This window comes from Desmodus rotundus, chromosome 13 (assembly GCF_022682495.2).
Source record: "Desmodus rotundus isolate HL8 chromosome 13, HLdesRot8A.1, whole genome shotgun sequence".
NCBI lineage: Eukaryota > Metazoa > Chordata > Mammalia > Chiroptera > Phyllostomidae > Desmodus > Desmodus rotundus.
In genome coordinates this window covers 50,507,938-50,523,618 of record NC_071399.1, presented here as the reverse complement: position 1 = coordinate 50,523,618, position 15,681 = coordinate 50,507,938, and the positions used below count along the sequence as shown (strand labels likewise).

The 15,681-nt window shown below is 36.2% G+C and overlaps 1 long non-coding RNA gene and 1 pseudogene across 2 annotated transcripts in view; both read right to left on the bottom strand.

Annotated features, from left to right (window-relative positions):
• LOC123480579 (uncharacterized) overlaps positions 1 to 15,681 on the bottom strand; it is a 147,083-nt gene that overhangs the window by 94,569 nt on the left and 36,833 nt on the right. The window lies entirely within an intron of this gene.
• LOC112311541 (ornithine decarboxylase pseudogene) lies at positions 6,839 to 14,591 on the bottom strand (annotated as a pseudogene).

Genomic DNA, 15,681 nt, shown 5'->3' with positions numbered 1-15,681 from the left:
CTTTAGGAAGGGTTTAATTTATTTAAGAAGATCACTCTAGCTAATCTATAGATAATGAAAAAACCATGCAGTCATGACAGTGGGTAGGTTGCAATAGTTCAAGCAATAGATGACAGAAAATACACTATGACAAAAGAATTTAGGAGGAAAAGATGATAAGAAAAAACCTCAGGAATGAGTCTCCTCTATAATGTCCCACCCTGGCATGCAGATTATTTTGAGCTGAAAACAATTAAAGGCCAACAAATTCAAGAACAGGTTTTTCTTTTTTTTAACCTCCTGATTTACTATCTACAGAAATTCATGTAGAAAAAGCTGAAAGCTGCTTCAGGAAGGGAAGCTTAGCATATTTACCTTAATATAATCACCTTAGCTTATATGAATTAAGTGTGGCAGACAGGGAAGACCCAAGCAAAAATCTGTTCCCTAGGTTTCCCTTTATGTCCCATGTTTGTGGGTGGCCCTATTATAATTTGTTTACCAAATGTTTCTCATCTACCTGTGAATTGCCTACCTTTCCCTTCTTAGTTCAAACGGACATGTATATACCTCATTTTGCCTCACGTCTTTGGAATTTTCATGCTTCCAAAGCATGAAATTCTTTCATGGAATTTTATATGAATTCCCTGTGGGCATATATTAACATTTGACATTCTCCTGTTAATCTGCTGTATGTCATTTGAATTATTCAACTAAACCTAAGAACTAAAGGGGTAAGGGGAAAGTTTCCCCACCTTAATAGCACCCATACAAAATCATAGATAATAATTAAGTGATATTTTTCCAGTAATTTTTCTACACATAAGTTTTAACCTGGTTGTATTTATATTTCATATATAATATAGAATAGAGCTTTATAAACTCAGTGTTATAGATTTTTTCATGTTATAAAATGCCTTGTAAATATAACCATTAATATCTGCATACATTTTGTTAACAGTTGCAATTGGTTACATAACTATTTCTTACTGTGCATCATTTTAGGTTGCATTAAACACAATGCTATTTTAAATTATATTAAGTTTTTATTAACACATTCTCAGAGTTAAATGCCAAAAGTGTAACTACTAAGCCAGAGGTTTTGAACATATTAGGTATTTAAGTATGCTGCCAAACAGCTTTAAATTCAGGGGATATTTTTAAAGACTTTTTTATTACTTTATATTCAGATAACAGTAAGACTAGCCCAACAGCATATTTTTAAATCAAATGCTCTTTGGGGAATTTCTTTATTAAATAAAATGTTTTTTAACATTGAATTATTTTATTCAGTCAACTATTATATTAAACATCCATTCTGTACCAGGAACACTCTAGATATTTGGAATACAAAGAGAAATAGATTTTCTCTTCTTTCAGGTGGATACATAAATCAATAATTACCAAGGAGAATATAATTGAAAGTGATATTTTACATAAATATTTTAAATATTTAATTAAGTTCTTACTTTTTAAACTAGTAAATTATTTCCATGTAAATTATCATTAGGCAAAATGTAGTCCCTGATAGAACCATTAAATATTATAAATTACTAAAATCAAAATTAATGGTTTACTTTTTAAAGAAAATATTTGAATATTTATTATTATAATTGGATGAGTTGAGCCTATGGTTTCAAAATTCCTATTTCAACATAATAATTTGTCAGTCTGAGATCTCCCTCCATGCAATCATTCCTTCCACAAATATCTGAATACCTACTAAGTGTCTGGTCTGAGTTAGGAGCCAGAGATTGAAACAAAAAATGAAGTACCTGCCCTCAGGGAGCTGATATTCTGGTGGAGGAGAAAGCTAACAAACGAGGAAGCAAATTGAATCAAGAACACAATCTTTGAAACCAATAACTGCTCAAAGGGATATGCTGCTAGCAATTGGGATGGGGGTTCCTTCCCTTTGTCATTCTCACTCTCTAAGATCACACTCCCAACAGATGGCTGCCAGCCAACAACTCAGCACATGTCCTGACACAGGCCAGTTTTTCAGAGCTGTGGGGCCCCCTGCAATAGCAGGCTTGGCTCCAAGACCTCCCACCAACATGGCTTAAATGTTTTTGGACCTGTACTGGAGTATGAGGCTTTTCCTTCCTCATCTCCTTACACCAGCGTCAGAGCAGCCTCCAGTCTACAGGTTGATTAGATCCTGCTGCCCTGCACCGGAGTCACCCAATGACCCTCCTATACATCTAATCTCTTCTTGGACTCCTCTTCTTGAAAGGATAAAGCCAGTCAAGCCTGTTAGAATAAAATATGAATATTTAAAAAGTGTCCTGTGGTAGGGGTATAAAAATGACTGTTGCTTGGAGAACATTTGACCACTATCCATTTCCAAAGTTCACAATGAAGGTTGTTCAATGCTACATCTTTTATTCCTTCCATTTTTAAAGGTTACTTGCTTTCTTTTTTCAATTAGAGTTGACATTCAATAGTATATTAGTTTTAGGCATGTAGTATAGTGGTTAGACATTTATATAACTTACGATGAGATCACCCTAATAAGTCCAGTATCTGCCTGGTACCACACATAGTTATTACAATATTATTGACTACATTTCTTGTACTCTATTTTCCATCCCCATGACTATTTTGTAGCTGCCAATGTATACTTAATCCCTTCACCATTTTCACCAAGACCCCTGACCCCTCTTCTATCTGGCAACCATCAGTTTTTTCAAGTATCCAAGATTTTTTTTTCTGTTTCTTTGTTTATTTTGCCTTTTAGATTCCATACATAAGTGAAATCATATGTTATTAGTCTTTCTGTAACTGACATTTCACTTACCATAATACCCTCTAGATCCATCCATGTTGCAGCAAATTATAAGATTTTATTCTTATTTATGTCTGAGCAATATTTCATTTTATGTACCACAACTTCTTCATCCATTTGTCTATCTGTGGACATTTAGGTTGCTTCCATATCTTGGCTATTGAAAATAAAGCTGTAATAAACATAGATATTCATATATCTTTTTGAATTAATTATTTGGATTTCTTTGGATAAACACCCAGAAGTGGAATTTCTGGGTCACAAGGTAGTTCTATTTTTAATTTTTTGAGGAACTTCCATATTGTTTTCCATAGTGGCTGTAGCAGTTTGTAATCCCACCAATAGTGCACGAAGTTTCCCTATCTTCCACATCCTTACCAACACTTGTTTGCTGATTTATTGATGATAGACCTTCTGACAAGAAGGTGTATAAACCTATAAACAAGTTGGTGTATAAAAATGCAACTGATATTTAATTTTGTATCCTGCTACTTTACTGAATTTATTTATCAATTCTAATTGATTTTTGGTGGAGTCTTTAGGGTACTTTACATATAGTATAGTATCATATCATCTGCAAATAATGACTGTTTTACTTCTTTCTTTCCAACTTGATTCCTTTTATTACTTTTTCTTTTCTGATAGCTGTGGCTAGGACTTACAGTACTATGTTGAATAAAGTAGTGAAAGTGGACATCTTTGTCTTGACCTTGATTTTAAGGAAAATGCTTTTAGCTTTCCCCCATTAAGTACAAAGTTAGCTGTGGGTTTGTCATATAAGGCCTTTATTATGCTGAAGCATGTTCCCCCTATTCCCACTTTGCTGAGAGTGTTTAAAATATTAATAGATATTGCATTTTTTCAAATGCTTTTTCTGTTGATATGATCATATAATTTTTATTTTTCATTTTGTTTATGTGATTCATTAAATAAATTGAGTTATAGATATTGGACACCTAATCATGGTATATGATCTTTTAAATCTATTGCTGAATTTGGTTTGCTAATATTTTGTTGAGGACTTTTCATCTATGTTCATCAGATATAGGCCTATTTTCTTTTGTTATCTCTGTCTGGTTTTGGAATCAAGGTAATGTTGGCCTTATAAAATGAGCTTGGAAGCCTTTCCTCTCTTCAGTTTTTTTGAAGTAATTTGAGAAGGGTAGATGTTAATTCTTCTTTGAATGATTGGCAAAATTCACTTGTGAAGTCATCTGATGGTCCTGAACTTTTGTTCGTTGGTAATTTTTTTTTTTTACTACTAATTCGATTTTGTTAGTAGTTAGTAGTTATCAGTCTCTTCATATTTTCTGTTTCTTCTTGACTCAGTCTTGGAAGGTTGTTATGAATTCATCTACTTCTTCCAGAATGTTTACTTCGTGGGCATATATCATAGTATTTTGTTACAATTCTTTGGCTTTATTTGGTGTCAGTTGTCACTTCTCTTCTTTCTTTTTTGATTTATTTATTTGGGTTCTTTCCCTTTTTTTCTCTTGATGAGTCTGAATAAAGGTTTATCACTTTTGTTTATCTTTTTAAAAAACCACCTATTGTTTTAATTGATCTTTTGTATTGTTTCCTCTCTGATCTTTATTATTTTGTTTCTTCTACTCACTTTGGGCTTTGTTCTTCTTTTTCTAGCTTTTTGATGTTTTTCTTAGATGCAAGAATAAAGTGTATTTTTGAAATTTTTCTTGTTTTAAGAGGTTGGCCTATATTATTATGAAATTCTTCTTAGAACTGCTTTGGCTGTGTCCCATACATTTTAGGTCCTGTTTTCATTTTCATTTGTCGCTAGGCATTTACTGGTTTCTTCTTGATCTCATTGTTACTGTTCACTGTTTAGTGCATGTTATTTAGCCTTCCTTTAGCTAAATGTTTGTGTGTTTTTCAGGTTTTTTCTTGTAATTGATTTCCAGTTTTATACCATTGTGGTCAAATGAGATGCTTGATATGATTTCAATCTTCTTAAGCTTATTAAGACTTGTTTTGTGGCCTATCATGTGTTCTATTCTGGAGTATGCTCCATGTGCACTGGAAAAGAATGTATATTCTGCTGCTTTGGGTGAAGTGTTCTAAAAATATTAATTAAATATATCAGGTCTAATGTGTCATTTAAAGTCACTGTTTCCTTGTTGACTTTCTGTCTGAATGATCTATCCATCAATGATGATGTGGCATTAAACTCCCTTAGTATGACTGTATTACTGTCAATCTCTCCCTTTATGTCTGTCAATATTTGCTTTATGTATTTTGTTGGGTGAATAGATATTCATGAGAGTTATGTCCTCTTGTTGGATTGACCCCTTTATCACTGATGCCCTTCTATGTCTCCTGTTACAGCCCTTGTTTTAAAATCTATTTTGTCTGATATAAACATTGCTCTCATGTTTTTGTTTTTGTTTGTTTGTTTCCATTTTCATGGAATTTTTCCATCCCTTTACTTTCAGGCTCTGTGTGATTTTCATTCTGACATGTGTTTCTTGTAGGCGACATATGTATAGTTCTTGTTTTCTTACTCATTTAGTCACCCTATATCTTTTGATTAAAGCATTTAATCCATTTACATTTAATAATTATTTATAGTTATGCAGTTATGACATTTTAATTATTTTTTGATTGTTTTTGTAGTCCTTTTCTGTTCCTTTCTTACTCTCTTTTCTTGTATGTTGGTGACTTTCTGTAATATTGTGTTTGGATTCTTTTCTTTGTTTCTTGTATATATCACTTGTAAATTTTCAGTTTGTGGTTATCATGTGCTTCATATACACCAAGCTATGTTTATAGCAGCCTATCTTAAGTTGATTGTTGAATAAGTTTGAACATATTCTAAAATCACTATTTTTACACACCCCTTCCACATTTATGTTTTTATCATTATTTTTTACTTTCTTGTATTTGTAAGTTTGTATGTATTTCTTAATTTACTATAGTAGTTACACATGATCTTCTCACTTTTGCCTTTAAAACTTTTTACTAAGTTATAGTTGGTTGATATACTGCTTTATTATGTGTTTGCCTTTTTCAGCAGGAATTTTTCTTTGTGATATTTTCTTATCTGTTTTTTTAATCTTTTTTCTTCTTCTTAAAGAAGTCCCTTAACATTTCCTTTTTAAAAAAGTGTTGCTGAATTTATTAAAATAAGCCAACTGCCAAATGCTGTACCACATTCCTAACTTGTTTGTAACTATGCAACTTGTCCTGGGAGTGAAGTCAAGGTGGGAAGAAAATGTGCTTGATCTCTGTGGGCAAGGCTCAGAGGGCCTCGTGCACTGTCCCTGGCACTGACAGTGACGGGAACAAGACAGTTAGTTAACAAGGGGCTCTGGACAATCCATGTCACAGCCACCTCTGTGGACATTCATGGTGGGCTGTCAGGGACCACATTCAGGTTGGTCCCTGTCAGCAGCAAAGGATATAGCCTTTCTCATCCATCCTTTTCCTTCTATGTGCACAGACTAGTTCTCTTGTGAGAATCCCCAGCAAACTTTTTATAGGACTCATTCAGTTGAATTAAAAATGCTCAACAGAAAAAAAGACATGTCCATAGTGTTTCAAAATAACAAAAAGCCATCAACTCTAAGTCTTCTGGGACAATTTTCTCAGACTTTGGGGAAATTAAAACACCAATTCCCACTTGTAAAAACACATGCAAGGCAAGCTATGTGGGATGGACACACTAAAAATTTCCTAGTGCCTAATTATTTCAAGGTACTTTATTTTTAAAACAGGTCATAACACTGAGATTCTGGCCTGTTCTGCCAATGTATAAGCTACAAATGCTTGCTCAGCAGCTGAAGGGCACTCTTTAGTAGCATGTTTAAAAATTGAATAAAAATCCATATAAAAGAAGTATTCAAATAGTTTCCATAGGAACACAGATAAGTGTGACACCATCTCCTAGCCTTCCACATTGTTCCATCTGTGCCACCCCTATTTATAATGACCTTTCAATAATTAAGTTAAATGGTCCCCCTGAATCCCTTAATTCAAGCTACATTCACACTAACAGCTACAAAAATGGTATCTATACATTAATATGATCTGAAGCATAGGTTGCTGGGTGCCTTTTCATTCCATTCTCTGGTTCTGGACTAGCCACATCAGTTGCCATGTCAGCCCTGACATCAAATAGTAGATAGTCGGCTTCTGAAATCCACTGAAACTAGAAGCAGCAACAATGGTGTAAGCACTTGCTTTCAAAGAGCATTCAGTCCCCCACAGGGATCTTGGGCAAACCACAACACTCTATAATGTCACCAAGGCCATCATATGTTGCCTCCCATATGCTGGATGAATAATACTGTACTCACCTGATCAGGGCTTCTTCTGCAGAAGGAGCTTCATGTGCACATGATCATAGAGGGTTCAATTAAATGATCCATATACTCCATCATTCACTTAATATACAAAAGTTTTTCACTTGAATCATGTTCATCTTCAGAGCCTGTTTGTTCCTTTAATAGGAATTTTTTTTGGCAATGATATTAACTGCAAGTGTGAAATTGATGAAACAAAATATCTGCCTCGCTCAGCTATGAGTGTTATTCCTGAGTCTGACTAAAAATACTGGTCAAGAGCTGGGTTGATTACAATGGCAATCTCTTCAAATTTGAACTTTACATTCTCAGAGCCAGGAAAGCCATCACCAGTATCAAGCAGATCTAACCTCTGCTCCCGTGTCAAAGACTCAGTGGGTATCAGGTATGGCCTGGATGGAGATCTTAGGATCAATACAGCCACTTCCTACATGGAAGCTGACATGGATGACATCAATATTTAATTCTTTTGCCTGTTCCCAAAGAAGCCTGCTGTTTTATAGTGTGGCACCAAATTTAACATTGAGACAGCACTGCTTTGGAATCGTCAGGGGCAATCCACAAAAACCAGCTTTGCCTTTGGATGTGCCCTGGCAACTTTCATCAACTTTACTTCACTATCGAAAGTCATCATCTGGACGCCACTATTGGCAGCATATCTGAGACACTCATTTACAAGGACTTCCATAGATAATCCTCTCTGGAGGCACCTCAAGATTGTACTAATTGTATTTCAGCCTTGTTGGCACAGTAAAATCCTGTCTGGTGGCAGCTAGGATCTTCACTTTGGTTCTGCTGTCAATGCATTTTGACTGCACAAAAGGTGTGACTTGAGGAAGAGCTTTCAACCATTTCAGATGGTTCTTTAGAATGCCTCCCAGGTCTGCAACATGGAAGGCATCTTTATCATCATCAGAAGAACCATTTAGTTTACTTTTTGGTCCAGAATGTCCTTGTCAGTAAAGCCTTCATTGAAGAAATGGCAGTCAAACTTTTCATTACTAACATTGTTAATGGTTTCTGGGTGTTCTTAAAGAACACTAAGAGATGGGATTTAAAGGAATTATTGTCAGCTTTTCACAAAGGCAGTTCTTCATAAATTCCAAGTCCCAAAGAAGATGAGTGTTCTTTTGGTACAGCCATGGGAATGTCCGGATAACACAGATGTGCTCCACCTCAGAGTGCAGGGGTGCCTCAAGCTGACCCCATGGAGATAATCCCTCCCAGTGCAGAGGACCACCAGCCACCCCCGAAGCTGCCTGTCTGGTTGCACACTGCCTTGCTCCTTCCTGTGGAGGACTGCAGCAGAAAGTGGTACTGGAGTGCTGGCAGAGGCCGAGGAGACTCACCTTTTCAACACTTCTTATAATACTGGTTGGGTGATGATGAACTTGGGCTTTTTTCTCTCCCTTTTCTTTCCTTTTGTTTTGTTTCTTTTCTTTCTTCTTTTGTTTTTCATTTTTTAAATCTGGGAAGCTCTTTCTCTCTCCTTTGATGCTAAATAATAGCCTTGCTGATTAGAGCCTGATTGGTTGTAGGCCCTTTCTTTTCATCACTTTAAATATTTTGTGCAATCCCTCCTGGCCAGAAAAGTTTGTTGAGAACTCAGCTGATGGTCTTACGGGAGCTTCCTTTTAAGTAACTAACTTCTTTTCTCTTTCTTCTTTTAAGATTCTCTCTTTGATCTTTGGCTTTTTAATTATAATGTGCCTTGGTGTGGGCCTCTTTGGGTTCATCTTGTTTGGGACTTTGCAACTTCCTAGACTTGTATGTCTATTTCCTTTGCCATTTTGCAAGTATTCAGTCATTGTTTTTGCAAATAAGTTTTTAAGCCCTTGTTCTTTTCTCCTTTTGGTACCGCTATGATGTGAATGTTATTATGATTAATGTTTTCCTTGAGGTCCCTTAAATAGTCCCCATTTAATTTTTTTTTTCTTTTTCCTCTTCCAGTTGGGTGTTTCCAGCTATCTTGTCTTTCAAATTGTATCCTCTGTTTTATTTAATATGTTTGTTATTAATATGATTTTATCCTCTGTTTTAAATAAAGCCTCTTCAGCCCTTGTCCTGAAGCCAGGTAATTCAGTTACTCCTTGTATGTAACTGATGTTTTTTGGAGCTGCTCTCTCTTTGCTGGACCTTAGAATGAGTTTATGCTCAGGCTCTTTAAGAGTATACCTGGGTCTAAGGCAAGCCTGCACCTCATGAGGACAGAATCCCTGCTGATTTTCACAAGGACTTTCTTTTCTGCCACTGGTGCTCTGGGTGGGGGAGCTGAGTGTGAGGTTCAGGCCCCTCACTTTTTAGGGGGAGACCTCCACCACCAAGATATCCCTCCTGGTTCTTAACTGCCACATGAGTGTGGGACCAGGTACCAGTCTTGACATGGCTTCTTTGTTATATCCTTAGTTACAGGAGTTTTGTTCAGCTAGTTTTCAGGTGGTTCTCAAAGGTAGTTGTTCTATAATTTAGTTCTAATTTTGGTGTGGTCATGGGAGAAGGTGATCTCAGCATTTACTGACTCTGCCATCTTGACCAGAAGTCCCATGTTGCCTAAATTAATACATTTTACTTTAGATATAATGAAGGTGCATAAGTTTGTAGTGTATTTTACAATAGAGCTGGTATCAACTTAATGAGTTATTTAGGTAGAAAATTAAACTTCTATAGATCCTGAAAACCTGAAATTGGAATTAAGAACCAGTAGTCATTTGATCAATGTTTTAGGACATTAACTGACATTGTATTAGAGGCATTAGATTCAAACACCAGAAACTAAAATTGTAACAAAAAGAAGATGAAGTTTTCTCCCTTTACTTTTTGCAGTTGATCTCTTCTTTTTTTCCTTTCTTTAAGTTTAATTCTTCTAAGAAGTAAAAAGAAACTATTGGTATATACTGCAAAACTCAGAAAATCAAAAGTGTCTTGTGTTTCTGTTACAATTTACATCTTGAATTCAGTCAAGCTCTAATTTACAAAGGACTAAAGTCTAGAAGTTTGCAAATATATTTTTGGGGTGGTGAAAAGAGGCCACTCACCCACACTTTACACCCATCCTGCTTCTAGAGAAGTTGAGGAACTTAGGCTTTGTCATGCAAACTGAGTACGTGTTGAGGCAGGTAAGTGTTTTCAATTGTTTCTTCTATTATTATAAGAGCTAAGATTTAAATGGTACTAGTAGGAAGAATATGAATGTAGAGACAGACCAGATAAGGGTATTCAGGAGGTAATGAATCTTTTCAATGCACGTTATGCTTGAAATTATGCAGTAGAGACTTCTCTGACACAAACTGTCAAGAGTGCTTTGTCCTATTTATTGTAAGATAAGTTTCATCAAATTCTTGAAGGCAGGCCCTCTCCATTCTCTGCCCCGTTTCCACCAGGAAGATAATTAAATCTTTACTCACTTATTTATTTAATAAATATAGTTTAATGAAATTGAATGCCTACTATGTATTAGGCACCATTCTAGACACTGGATATGTTGGTGAGCAAAACAGATAGAGGCAAATTAACAAACAATTAAAAAGTTTTATATATGTGATTAAAAAGCTGATAAGAAATATTTTATTGCCATAAGAAATAAAAGGAAAGTAGGTTAAATGATCTAAGAAAGCTGGGGCAGGTTAGGGAAGGAGTTGCAATGTTAATTAGGATAAACAGAATTGGCCTCATTGAGAAGGTAACATTTGAGCAGAGACCTGAAGGAGGTGAGGGAGGTAGCCATTTGAATGGATAGCTGAGGGGAGAGCAGTCCCCGCAGAGGGAAGAGCCAGTGCAAAGTTTCTAAGGCAGCAACATGCCTTCTGGATCAAGGGACCACAAAGACTTCTGTATAGCTGAAGCAGAGAAAGCAAGGAGGGAAAAACAGTAGGTATTGAGGTCAGAGACAAATATATGGGCTGGACCATTTAGGCATTTTAGGCCCTTGTTAGAACATCAGATTTTATTCTGAGTAAAATGCAGGGTTTTGAACAGAGAAGTGGCATGATCTGATTCACATGTAATAAGGGTCAATCTAGCTTCTGGGCTGATACAATAAATGGTAAACTGCAAGTGTAGAAGCAGAAAGACCAATGAATTAATTGCAATGATCTAGACAAGAGATAAAAGTGGTGCTAATCTGCTTGGCACCGGAGCAGATTGTGAGAGATGGTCAGATCCTTTCCTTTGCCCATCCCACCCTCGGGTCTATAAACACTGAGAAATGAGTTTGCTTCTCCAGGACAGTCAGCAGACACAGGAAAAAGGAGAAAAGCCTTGATATTTCTTGTGCAATGGAGGCTGTGATGCTGGCAAGATATGAATAGACTTGCTGTTGATCATCTTTGTAGGGTTGAGTAGCATGTCCAGGAAAACAGAGTAAGAAAGGATACTAAGAGAAAAAGGGATTAAAAAGAAGACACAGGAAGAGAGGATTGTGGTCTTGGGAAAGAGGAAGAATCCATGGGAAATCCCTAAAAATCTAGGCCTCATTGTGTGGTGCAAAGGAAAGGCAGAAAAACACCCAACAGCACTCTGATTCTTTTAGCTTCAAACTAGTGGTTCTTACTCTCAGGAAAACAGTCAACCTCAGTTCTTGAATGTCTTGGTTCTCAAACAATTAAGTTCTCAACCAAGCTATTCACAGAAAAAGTGTCTCAGCTATCTAACAAAACTTCAGGTGTGGATTCTCTACCTGACGACCATTTTGTGTGATACCTGTATGATCAGTCACATGTCTCTCAGGCAACAAAGGAGACTCTGTTTTCAAATAGTTCTCTGGAATGAATTAATTTCAAGAACCCATGTTCCATTTGTATATGGTAATGTTTGGCAACACACTTTGTTGTCATAATCAGGGGAAGGAGTGCCACTGGCATTCAGCTGGTATAGAGGCCAAGATACTGCTGAACATCCTGCACTGCACAGGACAGCCCTCCACACCAGTGAATTACCCAGCTCCAAATGTCAATAGTATCATGGAGGAGAGACCCTGCTTTACACCTATGAAATTAACCCTTAAGTAAAGAAGTTTTTGTCATTCTCAGTGTCTAGTGCATTTATTGTCATTTTAGGAGAAAGCAGATAAAGTATATGCAGGAAAGGGAGAGCCTAGGACTCTCCTCCACAATTATTGGTGCAGCCCAATTGTAAATTAAGTTTGATTGTCTCACTCTGTGCCCACTCCTGTATTCAGGACCTAGATGGTTAAGTAGGTGGACTCATTCACCATAGTACAGAAGAAGTAAAAGGCCTACCACGCAGGTTACATTTCCATGATAATCAGAACAATTCTGGCATTGGTTAGCTTCTAAACCATAAAATCTAATTAATGTATTATGTAACCAAAATATACTAATAATTAGTTTAGCTTGTGGGTTAAATAGGTACGGTTTATTTAAAAATACCTAACAAATGACTCAAGCACTAAGAATCACAACATGGCTGCCATGGAGAAATGTATCTCAAGTAAAAAATGGCACAGGCACTGCATATCCTGAGGGTGTTTGTGAACATGATCCCCCTTCAAAGATCCATTTCCCACATGCCTTGAAATCAATGGCTGTTTTGTGCCATGATCTCTCAAAGAGAGTGCAGGCATCCCAAGGGGTGAGCATATAACAAACTTCTATTTATTTATCTTATAAAAATTAAAGTTCACCATTAACATATGGATTATTACTGGTTTTCTCTCTTGGTCCACTGTGAAAGGTTTGTGTGACCCACAGTTCTCAGGGGTCTCACAAGACAGAGGTGTTATGAGTAGCTTCTTCTGTGTCAGTTAATTCTCAGCATATGTATTCTTATGTTTTGCAATTGACATGTGTCTGTGCCTGCAACCATAAAGTTCTTTGGTATTATGAAGAAGTACCTGGTTATCTCATGGAAAGTTATCTGAAAGAGCTGTTAAGTTTTTGGGTGAGCTACTTTCTTCTATAAAAAGATGAATGACATCAATCGCTCACATTTCTACCATGACAAGTGGTTGATAGGAGGCTAGCTGGTATTTTAAAAACATAAATACAACATGAGAAGTGAGAAATGAACTGCTTTTGAAACAAGTATGTGCCATAGGGAGTTTAAAAGTGCTCCCTAGTTATGTGATCTTGATGCCAAAAACAAAATAAACAACTTAAATAAACAATCTATCCACACTATTATAAAAATTGGACATAATTTTCTAATCCATTAAAAATCTTTCGACACAGTACTAACGGATTTCTTAATCCATTTTAATAAAAGAATAAACAGTGCAACACCTTTCAGTTTGTGGAAAAATAGATTTATATCAGGGAAGGACAATTCAGATAGTTGGGAAAACACCTCATGCTGGTGATGAGGGACTCTGGAGACCCAGGAAATCATGCTCTTTGGGTCCTAGGTATGTCCCTCCTCCCTACTGATCATCGTAATTGTGCAGACCATTTCTTACATATGAGATAATAAGAAATGTATGAATATTTCATGGTGGCCTGCAATCACTTTATGCCAAACAGAACTTCAGTTAATAAATAAAAATCACATCTATAAATGTCTACTTATATCAACATTTTCCAAAACAACCCATCTTTAACTGTCATTGTCTTTCTATTTGTGTACCTGTTACTGACACCAATCTGACGTGACAATTAGTATGAAGTCCTTGGTATGAACTACAATTCTTTCATCCTAGTCCCCAAAGCAACTCCAGTGATATTCATTTTCATATCCAACTGACATTCCTCCAAAGAACTTTTGTTTCCTTGGCTCTTTCTCCTTTTCCAAAAGTGCCCTGAATTAAAAAAATTCAATCTCTCCATAAGTAAAGTTGGTGTTGATTCTCTCTCTATCTGTTAAGCTCTGGTCATCATCCTCCAACATTATTTGGGAGTTGCTCCAGGCTTTTCAAGCAAAATTATTCATTTTGATGTAAGAGTTTTACTGTACATTTAAGTAAGGGCAACTGGAATACTTTTGCTTTGATTCCCAACGTGTTTTATTTAGATGAGTGGGGCATATATTTCTTCTATTTTTGTTTTACAGATGAAAAAACAGAAGTATTCTAGCATTGAAGAATATCCAAACCTTACAATAACTGGATAGCAGATTTCTCAAATGGAATCAAGGTGCTGTGTCATTTAGGATTCCCTCACACATAATACCATCCACATCCTATATTTTAGCAACAAGGATTTGTGACATATTATTTTATTTAATTGCTTTTAAAATTTAATTTCTCTATAAAATATGGATTATTAGTTTAGAATGCAGGCATAAAATAAGTCAGGAATGAATGGCTGCTGTCTCTTTTGAGTAATGCCCATCTGATCATCCTGATTCAAGGTATGAGAAATATTAGCAAGGTTATGCTACATTAATTATATTTTGTGTTGCAGGCATTGCAAATTAGATTGCTTACTTATAGTCATTTATTACAGTTAGGAAGTACTGTCACTAAATTTGACTTAGATGGATTTTATTGAGCAAGAGGAAGTTGGTTTAATTTTTAAAGTTGCTACATATTTTTTATCCTCACCTGAAGACATGCTTATTAATTTTAGAGAGGGGGGAAGGAAGGGAGAGAGAGAGAGAGAGAAACATTGATATGAGAGAAAAACATCTATCCATTGCGTCTTCTATGTGCCTTTGATCTGAGACTTAACCCACAACCTAGGTATGCACCCTGAGTAGGAATTGAACCTGTGACCTTTTGGTTTACAGGATGATGCCCAGCCAACTGAGCCATACAAGCCAGGGCTAAAAAGTTTCTATTTTAAACAGAAGAATAAAGTGCTCTATTATTTGGTTTTCAACATGCCAGGCCTATATCTACTGCTCCTCTTATATTTTTCGCATGTACTTGTTAATTAAGTTGAGTAATGAACCATGTAATCACAACAGAAATTTCAAAGTAGAAATATACAAGAATATCACAGTTATTAGAAAAGACATAATTATATCAGTTACATATTAACCTATCCTCAAAAAATATAATCTACACTAACTGATTTCAAGTCTTTGAGCAAAGACCCAACTCTTAAATGGTCTCAAACAAATCAAAACAACACATTTGCATCACAAAGACTAAGTTCTTTTTCTTTAAATCTTTATTGTTATTCAATTACAGCTGTCTTCCTTTTCTCCCCATCCCTCCACCCCACCCCAGCCAAAGCCACCTACCTCACCCACCTCCACCCTCCCCCTTAATTGTCTCCATGGGTCCTTTATAGTAGCTCCTGTAGACCCCTCTTCCCACTGTCCCCTCCGCACTCCCCTCTGGCTATTGTTAGATTGTTCTTAATTTCAATGTCTCTGATTATATTGTTTGCCTTTTTCATTTTGTTGATTATGTTCCAATTAAAGGTTAGATCATATGGTATTTGTCCCTCACCACCTGGCTTATTTCACTTAGCATAATGCTTTCAAGTTCCATCCATGCGGTTGCAAAGGGTATAAGCTCCTTCTTTCTCTCTGCTGCATAGAATTCCATTGCGTAAATGTACCATCATTTTTTGATCCACTCATTTGCTGATGGGCACTTAGGTTGCTTCCAGTACTTGGCTACTGTAAATTGTGCTGCAATAAACATTGGGGTGCATAGGTTCTTTTGGATTGGTGTTTCAGGGTTCTTAGGCT